The sequence below is a fragment of the Procambarus clarkii genome, chromosome 31, assembly GCF_040958095.1.
Source record: "Procambarus clarkii isolate CNS0578487 chromosome 31, FALCON_Pclarkii_2.0, whole genome shotgun sequence".
Taxonomy (NCBI): Eukaryota; Metazoa; Arthropoda; class Malacostraca; order Decapoda; family Cambaridae; genus Procambarus; species Procambarus clarkii.
This window is the reverse complement of record NC_091180.1, coordinates 14,214,879-14,237,335: the sequence shown is the minus strand read 5'-3', so window position 1 is coordinate 14,237,335 and position 22,457 is coordinate 14,214,879. Positions and strand designations below refer to the sequence as shown.

Sequence of the window (22,457 nt, the reverse complement as noted above, 5' to 3'; positions counted from 1 at the left end):
CTCCCTTATCCTTCCCTCCGTCCCATCCCAAATTCTTATTGTTACGGTATCGACACCGTCGCTGGAGTATGGAGTGGCGATTTCAGCGCCATCTATGGGTCTGCACTGCAACCCCCCGGTATTGAGGGCTACATAGACAGCGCCATCTGTTGGTGGTGGCGTGGTATCGGTGAAAGACTCCGGTTTCCTGCCCCAGGTAAATGATGATAATGACCTCTGGTGAGTGGCGTATCGAGATCAACGCCATCTATAGGTTGTGGCTACAGTTACAATTTCAATTCCCTGGTGGAAGGGTGTTATCCGAAGGTTACCCAGTGTATTGGCCATCTAATTAATGACGTTTTATGTTCACAGAGGTGATGTAAGGAGGCGGTTGCACTGAGGAAGGCAGTTCACCTTGTGCAATCCAAGGACTTGGTCCAGTGAGAATACTAAGTGGCCGCCGTCGGTTAGAGCATTGTTAGCTGCTTGACTGAGTAGCCTAATCTAAAACAACAACAACAACAATCTTTTAAGCTTTACGGGCTATTCATGCCCGTGCCACCGCTTGGGTGGCTTAATCTTCATCAATAAATCGTGTACGCTTATAGCGAGTTACGGGTTCACCATAGGCCGTGCTACGTGGAAATTTTGTTGCAGTAGCTGAATCTAAAACATCAATAACCTTGTAAGCTCAGTATACCTGTGTCAGTTCAACAGTGTATTCCTGAAGATGTCACTGGTGTAATCTTAAGTAAGATTACTTCAGTAATGTCTGAGTGTATTAACATCGAGAAGCGATATATATTAATATTTTTATCCTGATTTTTAAATGTTTTTCACTGGTGCATTAATTAGTTTAGCTCTTCGTGTATCTGTGCCTCTTTGAGACACAGATACAGCTGTTTTCCCAGTGAATCTTATCATAGGAAATATGATGTGGCTAGTTGAGCATTCAGGAGGAGGAGGAGGGAGTGAATATAGGGCGGACGGGAGACGGGCTGGTACACTGACGCGAGGCAGTGTGGGTCGGGCAGCAGCAAGGAGCAGACGTGCCGCCGGGAGCCAGCGCCTCTCCCTTCGTCACAGGAACAATGATGGACGTTCCTTCCCCGCGAGGTGGCAGCATTATAATCAGCACTAGCTGCTAACACGCGCCATCGCTGAGTGCTGAAGGAGCAGAGGCGGGGGCTCCATTTAGCGCTTGCGGGAGAGAAAGAGAAACAGCACAAATTTGACCGTGTTTGTAAGAGAGACGCAAGACTGGGATTTTGAGCGTGTGAGGATTACGTTCAGGATTCATTTCGTGGCTGTTGAAGGCATTTTGTACAGTAAGGTCTCACTAAATCAACCACCTCACTATCAGTCTGCTCGGAAACACCACAGAAAGTCCCACGAAATGAATAAACAAGACAGTGTTGTGTATATCTACTCGCTGATCAACTAGCGTCTAACGACAGCTGAAAAAGGCCACACACACACAAAAGGGTAAATATTAGTCTACGAGTTCACTAAGCTCACCTACAACAACCTTTTTTAGTGTGGAACAAAAACAGGTATTTAGGCTAACGTTCTTCTAAACCATTAAATCTACGAGTCTGTAACGATGGAATTGTTTAAATTTATTAAATAAGCATCGTTTTATAATTGGATATGTTTATTAATTTCAAATTGAATATGTAGTCAATTCATATATGGTTTCTAGGTAGTAATTACTTAGGAATCTTCCTTATTTCCAGTCATGCTTTCGTATAATTAATTTTCTTTGTTATCTCTTGGCCAGATGATAATGATATGTTAGCTGACAACGTTGATAAAATTATTATAGTAGCCGAAAAATAAACCTTAAAATATGCTAGGTAAAGGTAAATGATATTAAATGAAGTATTATGAAAATGTTTTATTGAATATTTGTAATCTTAATAGTTTAATAAACTTTATATAAACACGTGAATTTTTATAAATGTTAGATAAATTATAAAATTAAATTAAAGTTATTACTAAAGAGTAATAAGGAATATATGTAATATATATGTTTTTAATGTATATACTCACTAAGAGTACATTTCAGGGCTAACTACTCTTGTTGATTGACCAGTAGGCTACTGTGGTAGCTTTAATATCCTCCCGGAGATTGATAGCATTAAGGCCAACACCAGAACAATAATAATTATTAAAAGTAAGGCACTACGGGCTCACCATAGCCCGTGCTACTTGGAACTTTTTGTTCCAGGTAGCGAATCTTTAACAACAACAACACCAGAACAATATAAATGGAAAAAACTGAAAATAACTAAATTCTCTACAATAATTCTATTACAGATATAGATAGATAAACTCCGAATATCTTATCAAGCTTCACGATGTACATAAAATGCTCGTTTAATAATAATAATAATTTTTATTTAGGCAAAGGTACATACATAAAGAGATTTTACAAAGTTTGTTGGCTTTATAGATAAGAGCTAGTACATACAATGCCTAAAGCCACTATTACGCAAAGCGTTTCGGGCAGTAGGTCAACTGCCCGAAGGTCAACAAGCTAGTGTGGTGACCTTAATATTAAATCCTCCAGAGTATAATAGGTCTTATTCCCAACACCCAAATTTTTAAACATGTCCAGAAGTGGAAACCATTTAGGTATTCATTTTAGTGGAAAATTATGATTTTTACCTTGTTTAATAAATAGGACCTACCTTTGCATAAGAACAGGAGGGTGATTTTGTGGACTAAATGAGGCTTCCCGACTAACTGGGAAATAATACTTTAATACCGTACATAGTAAACTCATCGTATGTACACCGAGAAATAGTGTACACCTTTCAAAATATATATATATATATATATATATATATATATATATATATATATATATATATATATATATATATATATATATATATATGTCGTACCTAGTAGCCAGAACGCACTTCTCAGCCTACAAAGCAAGGCCCAATTTGCCTAATAAGCCAAGTTTTCCTGAATTAATCGTTTTTCGACTACCTAACCTAACCTAACCTAACTTTTTCGGATACCTAACGTAACCTAACCTATAAAGATAGGTTAGGTTAGGTTAGGTAGGGTTGGTTAGGTTCGGTCATATATCTACGTTAATTTTAACTCCAATAAAAAAAATTTGACCATATACATAATGAAATGGGTAGCTTTATCATTTCATAAGAAAAAAATTAGAGAAAATATATTAATTCAGGAAAACTTGGCTTATTAGGCAAATCGGGCCTTGCATAGTAGGCTGTAAAGTGCGTTCTGGCTACTAGGCACGACATATATATATATAATATATATATATATATATATATAATATATATATATATACTGTACATCCCTTGCTTTGATGCATACATTTCAACCAATCAATACATACAGGAAAGATACCCATTGGGTGAGCATCGTCGTAGCAACACGGAAATATCCAAGGCTTAACCCAGCAGCTGGGCTGGCTTGAGGCTGTGTGCAGTGACAGCTAGGCTAAGAGGCTTGGTCTTGTTGATGGCTCGTGGTGCAGAATTTTTTCTTCGTCCTTAGTGGAGACGTCTTTCTTCTGTGTGTGTGTCTTCATTCTTGATGGATGGTGTTACTTCCCGTCTTCTGTTTTGGCTTCTTCCTTGGTTGGCTTCTAGTTATTAGGCTTCTACATGTGGTGTCGTCGTTGTTCGCGGTTCGTAGATTTTGTTTTAAAGGTCTATAATCGCCGAACGAGATTGCATGTCACTGAGACATTAATAACAATTTCTAAATTAGTCATTGTGACTACAATAGATCATGGAATTAGTATACGTCTCTAAAGCCATAACTTGGCCACTAAATAACGCCACAAGACACTGAGACTCCAACAGTTACCAAAAATTACCAAAGTTATTTACACAAATAATAACTAGAAATGACACAAGTCACTGCTCAGACTAAGACTGTGTGATTGGGATTCGACGAATCCTCTCACACCCTTTAACAAGTATTTGATCGTCACCACTCGGGCTGATGGACCAACAAATGCTTGAGGTCGCCTCAAACTTGCCACTTACGGGCTATTTATGCCAGTGCCACCTCTTGGGTGCCACGGGAGACATCTCCCGTCACGCAGGGTGCAGTCGCACCTCCACAGATCTCCAGTATCATCTATTGATACTGGTAATGGCTCGAAAGGGCCACCACTTATGGGCTATTCGTGCCCGTGCCACCTTTTGGGTGGCTTAATCTTTATCAATCAATATCAATAGCGGAGGGGAGACATCTCCCGTCACGCAGGGTGCAGTCGCACCTCCACAGATCTCCAGTATCATCTATTGATACTGGTAATGGCTCAAAAGAGCCACCACTTACGGGCTATTCGTGCCCGTGCCACCTTTTGAGTGGCTTAATCTTCATCAATCAATCTTGGGAGGCTTAATCTTCATCAGTCAATCGCCTAAAGCGTTCTATTTTCCGCCTGCGTCGGCCGTACAAGGAAATATGGTTGATAGAACGGTCGATCACTCGGATCAACACAAGGCAACACTAACTAGATCGTAGAGACAATTTACTTACTCAACGGTGGTCTGATTCATTCCATCACATTCATAACACAACCCGTCCTCCTAATAGAGCGTCGCGTTTTGACTTATACTCTATATAAGGCCAAAAATTGTCGTACAATTGCCATCTGTTGCACATAATAGCAACTCGGGCTATACTAAATATGTTACAATTCCATTTCAGTGTTTCCAATTGCATGGATAAATTGAATTTTCATAAATTTTGAATTATTTTCATTTTAATTTAATTATTTTGGGTGACATTGCGTTGAAATTGAGCTGTGTTGTTTACCATACCGTTCATTTCGTAAGTATAAGTATAAATGCCACACCTGTGACAGGTAAAATCATTAATTTTTTAAGAAACAGCGCCATGTGTTGCACGTAAGAGTAACTCACACTATACTAAATTTGTTACGATTCTATTTCAATGTTTCTGATTGCATTAACAAATTGAATTTTCATAGGTTTCAATTGATTTTCATTTTGATTTAATTATTTTGTGTGACATTGCATTGGAATTGAGCTGCGTTATTTACCATACCGTTCATTTCCCGAGTATAGTTTATTTTGTGTACTTTTTCATTGTTTTTCATTTCGTTTTTTAACAGTTTTTCTTATATTTCAGCGATAGGAACATCAGATCATTTCATGTTCCCAATATTATGATGGGAATATCAGATCGTTTGGGAATGCATCGAGCGAGGGAGTCGGGAATGTTGGGGAGGACAAGGGGACAGCGGAGGGGGTAATAGTGGGGGAGGACGAGGGGACAGAGGAGTGGGGGATGGTGGGAAGGACAAGGGGACAGGAGTGGGGTTTGGTGGAAAGGACGAGGAGACGAGGGAATGGTAGGGAGGACGAGGGGATGGGGGAGAGAGAGATGGAGAGGAGGAGGAGGGGAACGGTGGAGTGAGGAATGGTTAGACACAGCAGACGCTGGAGTGGGTGATGATGGGGGAAGACAAAGGGATGGGGGAGGGCAGGAATAGTGGGGAGGATAAGGGGATGGGGGTGTGGGGAATGGTTGGGAGGAAGAGGGGACAGGACAGGGGGTATGGTGGGGAGGACTGGGGGGACAGGGGAAGGTTGCTGAGCCTCAGCAACACATGGCCAGGAAAAGCTAGTATTTAAATAAAAATGCAAATGTTCGTTTGTTCAAAATCGCTATAATCTCTGAAAGTTCTTCACCGATTGCCTTGAAATTTTGACACAACGTTCCATGCGCATACGAGGGTGTTTTTATATACAAACTATATAGATGTCACGTCTGTGACAGGTAAAAACATGTTAAAAACTGTGATTTTCATGTGAGGGAATTCTCCGAAACCTCTTTGCCAATTGCTTTGAAATTTTGACACAATGTTACATTCGAATATGCGCGTGTTTTTATATATCTACTATATATATTCCACACACCTGTGACAGGTAAAAACATGCTTTTTGTTGAACAACTGCATCATCTTTTACACGTAAAAGCAACACTCGCTATACTAAATATGTTAAGATTCCACTTCAATGTTTCTGATCGCATTGATAAATTGAATGTTCATAGATTTTGATTTAATTATTTTGTGTGACATTGCCTTGAAATTGAGCTGTGTTGTTTACCAGACAGTTCATTTCCTGAGTATAGTTTATTTTTTTATATTTTTCATTGTTTATCATTTCGTTTTTTTTAACTATTCTTATTTTTCAGTGGGAACCTCAAATCATTTGATATTCCCATTTTTCTGATGGAAATATCAGATCATTTGGGAACGCATCGGACGAGGGAGTGGGGAATGGGTAATGGTGGGGAGGATGAGGGGACAAGGGAGTGGGGGAAACTTGGGGACGAAAGGAGGGGGTAGTGGAGAATGGTGGGAAAGACAAGGGGACAGGGGAGTGGGGAGGACAAGGGGACAGGGGAGAGGGCAGGACAAGGGGACAGGGGAGTGGGGAGGACAAGGGGACAGGGGAGTGGGGAGGACAAGGGGACAGGGGAGAGGGGAGGACAAGGGGATGGGGATATGGTGGGGAGGACGAGGGGACGGGGAATGGTGGGGAGGATGAGGGAGGGGGGAGAGGGGAATGGTGGGGGAGGATGGGGGGACAGGGGAGAGTTGCTGTGACTCAGCAACGCATGGCCGGGTACAGCTAATATATATATATATATATATATATATATATATATATATATATATATATATATATATATATATATATATATATATATATATATATATATATATATGCCACGTGAGTATGTATTTTATTGCACATAAAATACCCATTGCGTAACTTTTTTTGTAATCAAATTTTTCCTCAGTTCACAATTACGTGTGCGTGGACAGGATGAACATGACTTGTTCTTCAGTGCCGTGTTCTGGAAGGCTCTGTTCACCCCCCCCCCCCCTCCCCCACCCCCTTCCCAGTCGGAAAGGTCAGACCTTTCCAGGCCAGTGACATTTCGGGCTCAGTAATGTGGCTTGTTCTTAATATCTTAAAATGATGGCCGCTGTCTGTTAGCAAGTTATGTGTGTAATTACCTAAGCGTAGTTATAGGATGAGAGCTACGCTCTTAGTGTCCCGTCTTCCCAGTACTCTTTGTCGTATAACACGTTGAGACTACTAACGGTTTTGGTCCCACCACCTTTTCACTTAACTCACTTGTTCACACTTAATGTTGAAGAGGACCTCTTGTTCTTGAAGTTGCAGGTTTAAAAAATTCCTCTATAAAATATTGTCGATTCATATTAATATTTTGTATGTTGTGATCTTATCACCTCTTTTTCTTCTAACATCTAGCTTTTGCATATTTAACACTTGTAGTCTATCATCATAGCATTGCTTATCAGTTCAAGAAGTCATTTAGTAACATGTCTTAGCACATTTTCTAGATTATTGATGTGCTTATTGAGATATGGGCACCATACAACTGATGCATATTCCAGTTAATTTAATCTCACGTAGGTCGTGAAAAATGTCTTTAGTGTGTGTCACCATCCACACCTGATACCTGATCAAGGATACCTGATCAACCAGGCTGTGACTCATACGTCAGGCTGCGAGCAGCCGCGTCCAACAGCCTGGTTGATCAGTCCGGCAACCAGGAGGCCTGGTCGACGACCGGGCCGCGGGGACGCTAAGCCCCGGAAGCACCTCAAGGTAACCTCAAGGTATCCATGTATTTAAAAGCGATTCTGAAGTTGGAAAGCGTAGCATAGGCTCATCCCACCATGTTCTTTATGTGTTCCTCTAGTGATAATCTACTGCCCAGAACCTCTCCTAGATCTCTTTCTTTAACGCTTTTTCACATAATTTGTACGTTGTGTGTGACCTATTTTCTCCTATTCTACATTCCATTACGTGGCATTTACTCACGTTAAATTCCATTTGCCAGGTGTTGCTCCATATACTTATTTTGTCCAGGTCTTCTTGAAGGACATGGTAAATAGTCTAAGTTTCTCATCTTCCCTAGTAGCCTAGCATCATCAGCAAACATGTTCATATAGTTCTGTATTTCCTCTGAAAGATTCTTCATATACTTTGTATAATGAACATTACTAGTGCTAGAACTAAACCCTATGGTACTCCACTGATAACATTTCTCTAGTCTGATACATTGCTTCTGATCACCGACCTCATTTTTCTGTCAGTTAAAAAAAAAATCATCCATGTCAGCCAGCCTATCCCTATAAGGTCTCCCAACGTCAAGAAGGTCAATTTAAAATGGCCTCTCCTAACTACCAGAGGACCCAAAACAGAAAACGGGACAGCACGTCACTTTCGCGAGCCGCTTCCATTTTCTAGTACGACACTTTTTGGCCTTACGTAACACATACGAACGAAAAGCGCCGTTCTTGGTAGGAGGACAGGATGAGCCTAAGTGCCAAGCATGTTCCAGAACAACCTCTTCTATTGGACACTGTCAAAAGCCTTTTTAATCCAGATTAATGTAGTCAGTCCAACAAATCTCTTTCCTGTAGGCCCTATGTGGCTCTATCATAAAAATTAAGTTGATTTGTTACATAAGACCTTCCTTTTCTAAAGTCATACTGTCTATTATTATGTCATGTCTTATCAGATATTTTTGTCCCATTTGGGTTTAACAATTTTGTCGAGTGTTTTGACTTTCACGCTTATCAACGATAAGCTCTGTTATTTAGGTGTTTTCTGCTTCCATTATTGTAGAATGGAACCATGTTTGCCTTTTTCTATATACCTGCCAATACTCCTATACACAACTATGTATGAAATATCATTTGAAGTGGAATGCTGAGCTCAGGTACGCATTCTCTCAGAACCAAAAGTGGAACTTCATCTGGGTCAACTGCTTTATTTCCTTCTAGCTCCTTGAGTAATTTTTTTTCACTGCCTCGAGGTACCTCTATGTACTCTGTTACTCTCTGAAATCTGTATTGTGTATGGTTCTCTGAAAACTTCTTTTTGCGCAATCACACTTTGGAACTGTTCATTATTTCACACATCTTTCCTTTCTCTGTGAATGTGTTCCCCATTATCAAATTCTGGATTTTATCCATTACCTGCAATTTGCTTTAAATGATTTAATGAATAGTTTTTTTCATTTTCCTGCTATCCCCTTTCTCCATATTTCTTTCTGCTTGTCTCTTCACTGCCGTGTAGTTTTTTCTTGCCTTTTGTATAGCACGTATGTTTGAGGATTAGGCCTCAAATAGGCTTTAGGTTCCTGGTGGATGGATGGTTCCTGGTGGATAGGCTATATTGATTCAGTTTTTTGTTGTTTCTGTTTCTCTCACACTTCATGTTGAGCCAACATTGCTTTCTAGTTCTGCACCTCTGGCTTGGTATGAACTGTGTTGTGTCTTCCTCATTTATCTCACAAAATTTGGCATACATCATTTACTTCCTTGCCTAACAACAACTCTTTCACCGCAAAATTCATTATAGAACTTTCTAAGTTCCCCCTAAGTCTCCATTCTTGAAATTCTGTTTTTCTCAACTGATTACCCCAGTCTGTTTTTAGATTATAATGTATTGCAGATTTTATTTCCAAAAGGACCTGGTCATTCTTGCCCAATAGAGGAAAGTATGTGAATGTCAAACATCTCTTCTACTTTCCTGGTACATACGAAATCCAGCATTGATAGAGAAAATATTAATACATGAAAGTTTTCAGGGGTAAACTTTACGAATCGGCCGGTCCAGAAGCCTTGCTTTCTTGCTTTGTAGGTTTCCCAGTCTATTGCTTTCAAAATTGAAGTTGCCAAGAATCAGCAATTGTGATTTTGTTTTGATGTGTTCTTGCTATAATCTCTCTCTCTCAGGAGAGTTATAAGGCCCTTGCGAGTGTCATCAAATTCTTCTTTAGTACACGTGTTGATTGTTGGTGGACTGAAGACAATAATGAGTATTAGTTCATTACCCTGAATACAGATTTCCATCGTTACGCTGTCGACTCCTAGTGAGTTGTCGGGTATGAATTCTCTTCAGTCCTCCCTCCCTCTCTCTCTCTCTCTCTCTCTCTCTCTCTCTCTCTCTCTCTCTCTCTCTCTCTCTCTCTCTCTCTCTCTCTCTCTCTCTCTCTCTCTCTCTCTCTCTCTTGATTCCTTTAATGTCGCGAAAATGTCAGTTTAATTACTTGAAAAAGTCACGCGTGAAAATGTCCCGTCAGGAAAATGAAAGAATCCTCCTACCATGAAAATGTCTCTTTAAAAGCGAACATTGAAATATTTTTTATTGATTCAAATGTCCCTTTAAAGATAAACAATTGTTCATTTTTAATCAAAAACAAAATAAAAAAGTCTTCTAATGGTATAAAAATATTATACCTTTACTACAAAAAAATAATTAAAAACTTAAAAAAATCACTTGAAAGGCAAAGAAATAATTTTTTATATAACACGAAAATAGTCCATTTAATGGTTATAATTTTTTTTCTAATGGCTTGGCAACTTCTCATGTGGAGAGAACAATCTCAAATGTGGCGATGCCCTTATTTACACACACACACACACACACACACACACACACACACACACACACACACACACACACACACACACACACACACACACACATGCCCTGCTGATAAGGAAGGACTGGAGTTTTGATGAGATGGAAACTCCGGGCTGTAACGAGTTCAGAGATTACATAACAGAAACTATAACAATGGGTGGACTTAAGATAAGAGTGACAGTCATTTACAACCCTCCCCTAAATGACAGAAGACCTAGACAGGAGTTTGATAGGAACAACATGGCAACCATTAATATAATAGAGAGAGCAGCTTCAGTTGCCTGCAGGAATGGCTCAAGACTCTTAATCATGGGTGATTTCAACCATGGAAAGATAGACTGGGAGAATGGGGACCCACATGGTGGTGCAGATACGTGGCGAGCTAAACTCTTGGAAGTGGCGACAAGGAATTTTCTGAGCCAGCATGTCAAGGAACCCACAAGAATGAGAGGCAATGATGAACCAGCTAGACTCGACTTGATATTCACCCTGAATGAGTCAGAAATAAGGGAAGTCAAAGTTGAAGCCCCCATAGGAATGAGTGACCACAGTGTACTGACTTTTGAGTACTTGGTGGAGGTAGGGATAAGCTATCCAAGGATGGGAGTGGAGGGGAAAAGACTAAATTACCGAAAAGGAAAATATGACGAGATGAGGAACTTCCTCAGGGGAATACCATGGGAAACAGAACTTAGAGACAAGAATGTGCAGGACATGATGGATTTTGTCACGCAGAAGTGCCAGGAAGCTGCAGACAGGTTTATCCTCGTCCAAAAGGAGAAAAACGAAAAACAACAGAAAAACCCATAGTTCAACCAGGAATGCAAGGTAGCGAAGCAACTGAGTAAAAGAATATGGAGAAACTACAGAAATAACAGAACACCGGAGAGCAGGGAGAGATACCAGAGGGCCAGAAGTGAGTACCTCAGAGTGAGGAGGGAAGCAGAGAGACAGTATGAAAATGACGTAGCGAGTAAAGCCAAGACCCAACCAAAGCTGCTCCACAGCCATATCAGGAGGAAAACAGCAGGGAAGGAACAAGTGAAGAAATTGAAAAAAGGGGAGAACAGATACACAGAGAATGACAAGGAGGTGTGTGAAGAACTCAACAAGAGATTCTAGGAGGTCTTCACAATAGAACAAGGAGAAGCCCCTGCACTGAATGATGAGGAGGCAAACAAAGCAACCTTGGAGGAATTTGACCTCACCAGTGATGAGGTCAAAAGGTGTCTGCTGGAGCTGGATGTGACAAAGGCAGTTGGGCCAGACAGAATCTCACCATGGATACTAAAGGAAGGTGCAGAAGCACTAAGTGTGCCACTCTCTATGGTGTATAACAGGTCACTGGAAACAAGAGACATACTAGAAAGTTGGAAGACAGCTAACGTAGTCCCAATATACAAGAAGGGTGACAGGCAAGAGGCACTGAACTACAGGCCAGTTTCCTTAACTTGTATACCATGCAAGGTGATGGAGAAGATCGCGAGGAAAGGGCTTGTAGAGCATCTGGAGGGAAATAACTTTGTAACACAGCACCAGCATGGGTTCAGAGATGGTAAATCGTGCCTCACAGGTTTGATAGAATTCTATGACCAAACAACAAAAATTAGGCAGGAAAGAGAAGGGTGGCCCGACTGCATTTTCCTGGACTGCCAGATAGCCCTTGACACAGTACCCAATAAAAGGCTGTTAAAGTTGGAGCAACAGGCAGGAGTAAAAGGGAAGGTGCTCCAGTGGATAAAGGAGTATTTAAGCAACAGGAAACAGCGAGTAACGGTGAGGGGGGAGACATCAGAGTGGCGAGTTGTCACCAGCGGAGTCCCACAGGGCTCTGTACTTGGACCCATCCTGTTTTTAATATATGTAAACAATCTTCCGGAGGGTATGGACTCGTTCCTCTCAATGTTTGCTGATTATGCAAAAATTATGAGAAGAATCAAAACGGATGAAGATAGACTGTGACTACAGGATGACCTGGATAAACTGGAGGAATGGTCTAGAAAATGTCTGCTAAAGTTCAACTCAGGAAAGTGTAAGGTAATGAAATTAGGCGAAGGGAGCAGGAGGCTGAACACAAGGTATCATCTGGGAGGTGAAATCCTGCAAGAGTCAAATAGAGAGAAAGATCTGGGGGTTGATATCACACCGAACCTGTCCCCAGAGGCCCACATCAAAAGGATATCATCAGCGGCATATGTTAGACTGGCCAACATAAGAACTGCCTTTAGAAACTTGTATAAGGAATCGTTCAGGACCCTGTATACCACTTATGTCAGACCAATCCTGGAATATGCAGCTCCAGCCTGGAGTCCATACCTAGTTAAACACAAGACAAAGTTAGAGAAGATTCAGCAGTATGCCACCAGACTCGTCCCGGAACTGAGAGGTATGAGCTACGAGGAAAGGCTACAGGAGCTGAATCTCACGTCCCTGGAAAACAGAAGAGTAAGGGGAGACATGATAACCACCTACAAAATTCTCAGGGGAATTGACAGGGTGGACAAAGACAAACTCTTCAGCATGGGTGGGACACGAACAAGGGGACACAGGTGGAAACTTAGTACCCAGATGAGGCACAGAGACGTTAGAAAGAATTTTTTCAGTGTCAGAGTAGTTAATAAATGGAATGCACTAGAAAGTGATGTGGTGGAGGCTGACTCCATACACAGTTTCAAATGTAGGTATAATAGAGCCCAGTAGGCTCAGGAACCTGTACACCAGTTGATTGACGGTTGAGAGGCGGGACCAAAGAACCAAGGCCCAACCCTCTCAAGCATAACTAGGTGAGTACACACACACACACACACACACACACACACACACACACACACACACACACACACACACACACACACACACACACACACACACACACACACGATGAAGGATGAACTATTCAACACTGGAGGGACGCTAACAAGGGGACACAGGTGGAAGCTGAGTACCCAAATGAGCCACAGAGACATTAGAAAGAACTTTTTCAGTGTCAGAGTAGTTAGTAAATGGAATGCACTAGGAAGTGATGTGGTGGAGGCTGACTCCATACACAGTTTCAAATGTAGATATGATAAAGCCCAATAGGCTCAGGAATCTGTACACCAGTTGATTGACGGTTGAGAGGCGGGACCAAAGAGCCAGAGCTCAACCCCCGCAAACACAACTAGGTGAGTACACGCGCGCGCGCCCGCCCGCCACACACCGCAGGCGCCTGGTGACTGAGTGGACAGCACGCTGGATACGTAGTCCTGTGGGCCGAGGTTCGATTCCCGGCAATGGCGGAAACAAATGGGCAGAGTTTCTTTCACTCTGATGCACCTGTTACCTAGCCGTAAAGAGGTACCTGGGAGTTAGACAGCTGTTATGGTCTGCTTCCTGGGTGTGTGTACGTGCGTGTGTGTGTGTGTGTGTGTGTGTGTGTGTGTGTGTGTGTGTGTGTGTGTGTGTGTGTGTGTGTGTGTGTGTGTGTGTGTGTTTGTTTGTGTGTGTGTGTGTGTGTGTGTGTGTGTGTGTGTGTGTGTGTGTGTGTGTGTGTGTGTGTGTGTGTGTGTGTGTGTGTGTGTGTGTGTGTGTGAAATATGTAGAAAATAATACAAAAGGAAAGTAGGTCAGGAGTCAGTACATTAGACAACCAATGGTTAGAAAGGCGGGATCCAAGAGCTATCAGCTCGATTCTACTAGCACAAATTAAAAATAATACGAACACACATATACACACACACATACACATTTACATACACATCTACATCCACATACACACTTCCCAGCCTAACACACATACACGCTCGCCAGCCTTACACATCCACACTCGCCAGTCAACCAACACATCACCTTTATCTAGGAGAAAAAATTCATTATGCGATACAGGCAGGAAGGTCGGAGGTCAACTGTGCTCTGGTGCGGGGCTCCTGGTGCATGGCTCCTGGTGGATGATTCCTGGTGGATGATTCCTGGTGGTGGGTTCCTGGTGGATGGCTCCTGGTGGGTATTATTTTTTATTGATTGATTAATAAAGACTAAGCCGCCCTAAAGATGGCACGGGCATGAATAGCCCGTAAGTGGAGGCTCTTTGGAGCCATTACCAATACCAATAGCTGATACTGGAGATCTGTGGATGGATAGGGGGGGTCTTCATGGTGGATTTCAGCCTCGGAAGGCTGGTTGTACCAGTTATGGAGCTGGTGGGATTAGTGTAGACCTCTAGACCTTCCGTTTTTTTCTTTGTCTGAGACTTTGGTGAAGCTGTGCTGTCGTTAGAGTTTGGTGAGGTGGCCACCATGAGGAAGTCTTGTAGTGAGATGTATTTGATCTGCGGCGGTGGAGTTCCTACTAAGATTTCCTCATCTGTGGAGTCCGTAACAACTATAGTTGGTCTTGTTTTTGGCCTCGCGGCCTGAGGTAGGCTCAGATGTCGTGGATTAGTGGTAGAAGCTATTTTAGGAGCGTTGGTGATGCTGTTAGTGTTTGTAGACAGCACGTCTGCTAGCGCGGCTGCTGAGGTGGTGATGGTACGAGTGTTGGGAGCTGGGGAGGGAAATACCTCTGTGTCGCCCGGGGTCTTGGGTGGTTCTGGAGTCTGTTTTGAGATCGACCTCGTGGTCGTCCTGGTGGTGGTCAACGGAGTGGTAGTGGAGGGAGTGAGACTTGCGCCTGGGGCGATGATGGGGTCCAGGCTCCTGTTGGCTAGGTACAGCGCGTTGAGTGTATTCCTTTTCGTAGATTCCTGGTGATATAGTGAGATCTTGTTGTTGTTGTTGTTTTAGATTTAGGTACTCAGAACAAAATGTCCATGTAGCACAGGCTATAGTGAGCCCGTAATTGAGTTCGGTTATCCGCGATAACCTTGTTACTGTGATATTTGGGACAAAGTTTTAAATGGAGGTGGAGGTTTCCTCCTTTTCCTCTATTTCTTTTCAGCTTTGTTTTAGTGCACTGGTTTTAGTCTTGTTTTAATAACATTATCTTGATGGCGGATATAGATGCACAATGTTCACTAGTGTGTCCCATTCTTCAACAGCTTTTCTAACCATTGTAGTCACTGTGGAGTTTGCATCTAATGCAGCTGTTGTCGTTGGATTAATGTTGAGTTTGATGCGCAGGGCTTCAGTAGCTTCACATTCCAGTAAGTAGTGCAATAGTGGCGCCTCTGCTTCTGTTCCACAGATGTGACACTCTTTGACAATTGGCTTCATTACCTCCCAGCAGCACTTGTAACCAAGTCTAAGTCTGTGTATGGCTACTGCAATGTCTCTGGATATTCTTTTACCAGACTTAAGAGAGTAATACCCAATAACTTGTTCGTACCATATCGAAATGGATCTTCGTTCCGCTACTTTGGCTCTGTGGCGACTTTTGATAGTTGGGAGTATTTTCTTCTTGATTTGCTCCTTAATCTGTAAAAAACTTGGAGGTATTTGAACCTGAACAAGAGGTAGAGCAGTGGCAGTTTTTGGTAGTGAGTCTGCCTTTTCCTTACCATCTATGTCATTGTGACTTGGTATCTAATTTAGTTTGATTGAAAGCCTTAGATTGTGCGTTTCTTTTCCTATTTGCTGGATTTCCTGCGAGATGGGGACTTTTATTACCACTGCTACCTTATTCAATCTTGTGTTGATGATATCCTCAAAATGCATCCGGAGTCTGCCAGTGCAGACTGCTTATCACATGCCTCTGTATGACTAACCATCCTGTGTGATGGGGATTTTTTTTAGCATCACCTAGTTAGCTTTTTTTGACACACTGTACTCCACTTCATATAGTCTAGGGTAGCTGCACTAATGCAGATGTACCTCATGTATTAATAAAAAAAAAAAAGCTGGATTTCTGTGATGAGTTGTATATTATCTCTGTGCTTGCTGGATAACAATGCCTGGAGCGAAGATTTAGAGTCGGTATGAATGATGACATCATGTAAATTATTCTAAAATGTATAATTTATAGCCTCCTTCAAGGCATATAATTCTGTTTGCAATGTTGAGCACCCACTATTCATGCTCCAGTAAGCTTCATGGTTGGTAATGTAAACTGCTGCCCCAGCAGAACCTTTTTCTTGATCAACTGATCCGTCTGTGAAGATGTGAGTGGTTGTGGGTCTTGAGATGGTTTCCATTTGTTGTTCTATGACTGCTTTGAACCTCTGCGGGTCACATGCTGATTTTTTAACTGGTAATCCTTCACTGATTATCTTTAGACTTAATTCTTCCCATGGAGGAGGCTGCCGAAAGTGTTGATATGGTCTATCTTCCCCTTGTGTTTTAATGGTACTTTTCAAGTCCACTTTCTCTAGAATCTTGAGCAGATTATCCGTCCATGCACTTGTTCTATATGGAAAGTTTATGTGAAGAGATCTGTGTATGATATCTTTGATTGACAGTCTGGACGGGTTATGGTGGTTACAACAAGTTTTGCTGTTATGGTGGCTATTCTTTGTTTGATTCTAGTTTTCTAAGGCTGGTAAGTCTTAGATTCTCTCGACGCGTCCATATAGGTGCTCCAATCATTGTCCTGAGAGCATTATTTTGAGACACTTTCAGTTCCCCCTATTAGTTATCACTGAGGGATGTAAGAGCAGGAGCAGCTTAGTCGATGAGTGACCTAACTGCTTGAACGTAGTACATTTTGAGTACTGGTAGAGATGCACCATCTCTAAGACTGGTCAGGGAGCACAAAGCTGAGTTTCTGGCTTTACAACATTGCCGAAGATATTAAATTTCTTGAGTGAATTTCAACTGGCTGTCTATTATAACTCCTAGGTAGTGAAAAGGGGTAACCCACTCAATTTCGTATCCTTGTGTTGCGAGTCTGATGTCTTCACTTCTCATTTTAACGGCCATTGCTTTGGTTTATTGCTGTTTATTTTCACTGCTCTGTGTTCCGCTCCCCTGCTGATGATGTCTAAGCATTTTTGTGCATGGTTCCTGGCGCCTGTTGTCAATGATGATGATCACAAAGTAGTCTGCATAGTTAAGCAGTTTGGTTTTTGATAATTTGAGCTTTATGAATCGTTCCATGAAACAGTTGAAGAGGAAGGGGCTTAGTATCCCTCCCTGTGGAGTCCTATTTTCCAGCCTCTTTGAGGAGGATGTTTTTCCTTGGAATTTGACTTTAGCTTCTTGGTTAAGCTTCCTTTGGCAAAGACAAGAGCGTGTCCTCTGAGCGTGTCCTTCTCCACCAGCCAGCAAAGTGTAGCTGGAGCAGAGATCTTGTAAGAGTCGGTGTACGAGACACTAATAAGATCTCTGCTCCAGCTACACTATGTTGCCTGGTGGAGAAGGAAATCAGAAGACACGCTCTTGTCTTTGCCAAAGGAAGCTTGCTTAATCGAGAAGTTGCTGTTGTTGTTTTAGATTCAGCTACTCGGAACAAAAAAGTTCCAGTAGCACGGGCTATGGTGAGCCCGTAAATAGAGGCTCTTTGGAGCTATCATTTGTATCTATAGCAGATACTAGAGGTCTGGGGATTGATGGGGGTCTTCATGGTGGTTTTCAGTTCCGGAGGGCTGACTGTACCAGTTATGGAGTTGGTGGGTTAGTGTAGACCTCTAGGTCTTCCGTTTTTTCTTTGCCTGAGACTTTGGCTGAGCCGTGCTGTCGTTGGTGAGGTGGTCTCCATGAGGAGGTCTTGTACCGAGTAGGTGTCGTATTTGTGGTGCGGCGGTGGAGCTCCTACTAAGATTTCCTCGTCTGAGGAATCCGTAACCTCTGCAGTTGGTGTTTTTCTCTTTCGCCTCGCAGCCTGTGGTAGGCTCAGGTGTCGTGGATTGGTGGTAGAAGCTATTTCAGGAGCGTTGGTGGTGCTGTTAGCATTTGTAGACAGCACGTCTGCTAGCGCGGCTGCTGAGATGGTGATGGTAGGAGTGTTGGAAGCTGGAGAGGGAATTACCTTTGTGCCGCCTGGGTCATGGGTGGTTCTGGAGTCTGTGTTGAAATCGACCTCGTGGTCGTCCTGGTGGTAGTCTCCGGAGTGGTAGTGGAGGCAGTGAGACTTGCGCCAGGGGCTATGATGGGGTCCAGGCCATTGGCTAAGTATAACATGTTTAGTTCACTGACAAACGGTGGTTGTCTGGTCAGCAAGCCTTTCCGGTAGTCTAATAAGACCAGGGATAATGCCTGCACGTGATGCAGGGGGCTGTGAAGGAGCCTGTGGGGCCTTGGGTCCCCATTGTGAAGGCTGGATCGCCTGGTTGAAGGAGCCACTCTTTGGTAAGACTGGAAATTCTTCTGGTCGGTTGGTGGGAGCTGAGGTGGTGGGTTGAGCGTCTGGGGTTCTGGTCGCGGAGGTAGAAGGGTTGTTTCTCTTGGCTTCAACCTGGGCCTTGATGCTTTCCTGTCTGCGGGGGCAGCGGTAGGAAATTGCGAGGTGATTGCCATCACAGAGCAAGCAGTGATGGTCGGTTGCCTTGCATATGGAGTAGTGATGGTCCAGCACACACAGGCTGCACCTCTGGACAGGGTGCTGACACTTGTTGGAGGGATGAGAGAGCTCGTAGCACTTGAAGCACTACTGGATCTCAATGTGTCGTTTCTTTCTTACTTGGTGGAGTTGTTTTTGTAACCCGAAGCAGTAAAAGTCTTGTGTGGCAGCCTGGGTGGCCGCAGCAATGGTGGTGAATTCTTTGATGACTTGTGGGTGATGCAGAACTCTAGGTTCAATACAGCCAGGTTCGGATTTTCGTCCTCGATATTGTCCATGATCTTAAGCTGCGGTCGGTCAGCGATCCACTGGATGGTCCTGCTGCTAAAAGCAGTTCTTCCGGCCAGGAACTGACGTGGAAAGTGAGGATGTAGGTGGTGCTCCTTGCGACGAATGGCATCGTTGGTCAAGAGTTGTTCTAGCTCTTCCTCACCTGAAAAGAAGAGCACGATACCATCACCTTCCTGACTAATGTCAGTGGATGTGATGCCGGTAACGTCCTTCAGGACCTTAACAATATTGCTTCTCCCGAAAGCATGACCGTCAAGGGGGGGGGGGGGGGGGGGGTTCTAACCTTTACGGTTAGAGCTACAGCCCAAGCCCGGCCCAAGCCCGGCCCAAGCCCTGCGACCTTTGGGTCGCATTGTGTCCACACCGTCAACGGGTAGCAGTGTGAATGTTAACCAAGAAGCTAAAGTTCTCTGTTAAGATCTTTTCCAGTCCGTGTCTCTTATCCTACTCAGCTCCTCACTCGGAGGGTGAGGAGCTGTTATATCCCTTATCCTTATCCTTAGCTAGCACCCAGATGTACTATCTCTTAGCAACCCGTTCTCACACTTGCTTATAGTGAATATCTTGCTTATGAATAAGTGCATATGTGACATACTAATTTATTGTGAATATTTGAGTTTACGTTGAGAAGCTGAATAGAAAACCACAACCTAGCCTAACCTTCTTAGTATGTTAAGATATTATAATTAGTACTGAACCTATACCTATATTGATATTACAGTTTAAAAAAAATACTCTTCTGTCTTCTGCTCTCGCAAAAGACAGCACAAATATGACATATTACATATATTCACTATTTCGCTTATAAATAAGTACATATGTGACATATTCCAAGCCATTTTTTTCAAGGCACTAACTTTTTCTCTCAGTTTAATTAAACATTAGAGATTTTATACAAAATTTGACAATATCCTGAGTTACTTTACAATTTATTTAAATATTTTAGCTTTGTTTTATTATTTTTATAAAACTTTAATATCAATATAAGTATAGGTTCAGTACTAATTGTAATATCTTAACATACTAAGAAGATTAGGTTAGGTTAGGTTGTGGTTTTCTATTCAGCTTTTCAAGGTAAACTCAAATATTCACAATAAATTAATGTCACAATATGCACTTATTCATAAGCAAGATATTGACAATAAGCAAGTGGGAGAACGGGTTGCTTAAACTTCAGCCTTACCACTTTATAATTGACCATTTTCCTTCTAATGATACTGTAGATTGCTTTAGGATGATCTTTGACCTTGCATGCTATGTAATTCCCATACTGCTTCTATGTTGCTCTCCAGATTCCTGCGTATATATTCCCGTATCTTGTATATATGTTGTATTTCTCTTCTTTTGTTGTATTTTTGTTGTATTTCAATTTTTGTTGTATCAAACTATCGCCAGTTGTCTCTTGGGTTTTGTTTGCATCAAAGGCTGTATAAGTTTGCATTTTGCTTCTGTGTATTGGTTAGTTTTTAACTCCATTATACCTTGTGTTCCTTTTCTTTATCCCATAGTATAGTCTATAGGAATCCATTATGGAAAGCTGTTCGGTCACTCTCTTGGACATTGACATTTGGGACTAGTAGCGCAAGACCTCTGTAATGCTGATGCTCAATAGTGTGTGGGCTGCGTATCTAGCAGCTGTCTCTGTGCTCAGGTGTCGAGTACACCATGTGTTAACTTAGAGAAAGTGTCGAATACACTGCGTGTCAACTTTGTGAAAGTGTCGAATACACCGCGTGTCAACTTTGTGAAAGTGTCGAATACACCGCGTGTCAACTTTGTGAAAGTGTCGAATACACCGCATGTCAACTTTGTGAGAGTGTCGAATACACCGCGTGTCAACTTTGTGAAAGTGTTGAATACACCGCGTGTCAACTTTGTGAAAGTGGTGAATACACCGCGTGTCAACTTTGTGAAAGTGGTGAATACACCGCGTGTCAACTTTGTGAAAGTGGCGAATACACCGCGTGTCAACTTTGTGAAAGTGTCGAATACACCGCGTGTCAACTTTGTGAAAGTGTCGAATACACCGCGTGTCAACTTTGTGAAAGTGTCGAAAACACCGCGTGTCAACTTTGTGAGAGTGTCGAATACACCGCGTGTCAACTTTGTGAAAGTGTCGAATACACCACGTGTCAACTTTGTGAAAGTGTCGAATACACCGCGTGTCAACTTTGTGAGAGTGTCGAATACACCGCGTGTCAACTTTGTGAAAGTGTCGAATACACCGCGTGTCAACTTTGTGAAAGTGTTGAATACACCGCGTGTCAACTTTGTGAAAGTGTCGAATACACCTCGTGTCAACTTTGTGAAAGTGTCGAAAACACCGCGTGTCAACTTTGTGAAAGTGTCGAATACACCGCGTGTCAACTTTGTGAAAGTGTCGAATACACCGCGTGTCAACTTTGTGAAAGTGTCGAAAACACCGCGTGTCAACTTTGTGAAAGTGTCGAATACACCGCGTGTCAACTTTGTGAAAGTGTCGAATACACCGCGTGTCAACTTTGTGAAAGTGTCGAATACACCGCGTGTCAACTTTGTGAAAGTGTCGAATACACCGCGTGTCAACTTTGTGAAAGAAAACAAACATTTCTTTGAAGACTTTGAACATTATGTTGTAGTGGAGCCGGTCGGCCGAGCGGACAGCACGCTGGACTTGTGATCCTGTGGTCCTGGGTTCGATCCCAGGCGCCGGCGAGAAACATTGGGCAGAGTTTCTTTCACCCTATGCCCCTGTTACCTAGCAGTAAAATAGGTACCTGGGTGTTAGTCAGCTGTCACGGGCTGCTTCCTGGGGGTGGAGGCCTGGTCGAGGACCGGGCCGCGGGGTCACTAAAAAGCCCCGAAATCATCTCAAGATAACCTCAAGATAATGTCCCATATTGACTGACTTCCGCCCCTCTAGGATAAGATATACTAAACTTTGGCAAATATTATCTGAATACTGGAACACTTGATGATATACATGTACCCGAGATTGAATGTGTAATGCAACAATTATTTAATATTTATATGATGTAACTGAATTGAAATTGAAATAAGTTTATTGAGGTAAAATACACACAAAGGGATGAGGTAGCTCAAATGATGTAACTATAACTTCGAGCTTGTAAAAGCACCTGATAATCACCTTCTGTGGTTAAGTGACGAATTACTCGCTAGTTCAGATAGCGACCGTCCGTCCTATCCTATCAGAGAAAAAATATATACATGTGAATATATGTGTGTGTATATGTATATACATGTATGGTAGTTAGACATGTATTG

The 22,457-nt window shown here is 42.5% G+C and overlaps 1 protein-coding gene across 2 annotated transcripts in view; it reads left to right on the top strand.

Annotated features, from left to right (window-relative positions):
• Positions 1-1,012: 1,012 nt before the first annotated feature.
• Positions 1,013-22,457, top strand: part of LOC123747793 (proline-rich protein 36) — a 78,389-nt gene continuing 56,944 nt past the window's right edge. For both annotated transcript variants that reach the window (XM_069334363.1, XM_069334364.1), the window contains exon 1: positions 1,013-1,467. The gene's annotated coding sequence lies outside the window, so the exon portion shown is untranslated. The remainder of the gene's footprint in view (positions 1,468-22,457) is intronic.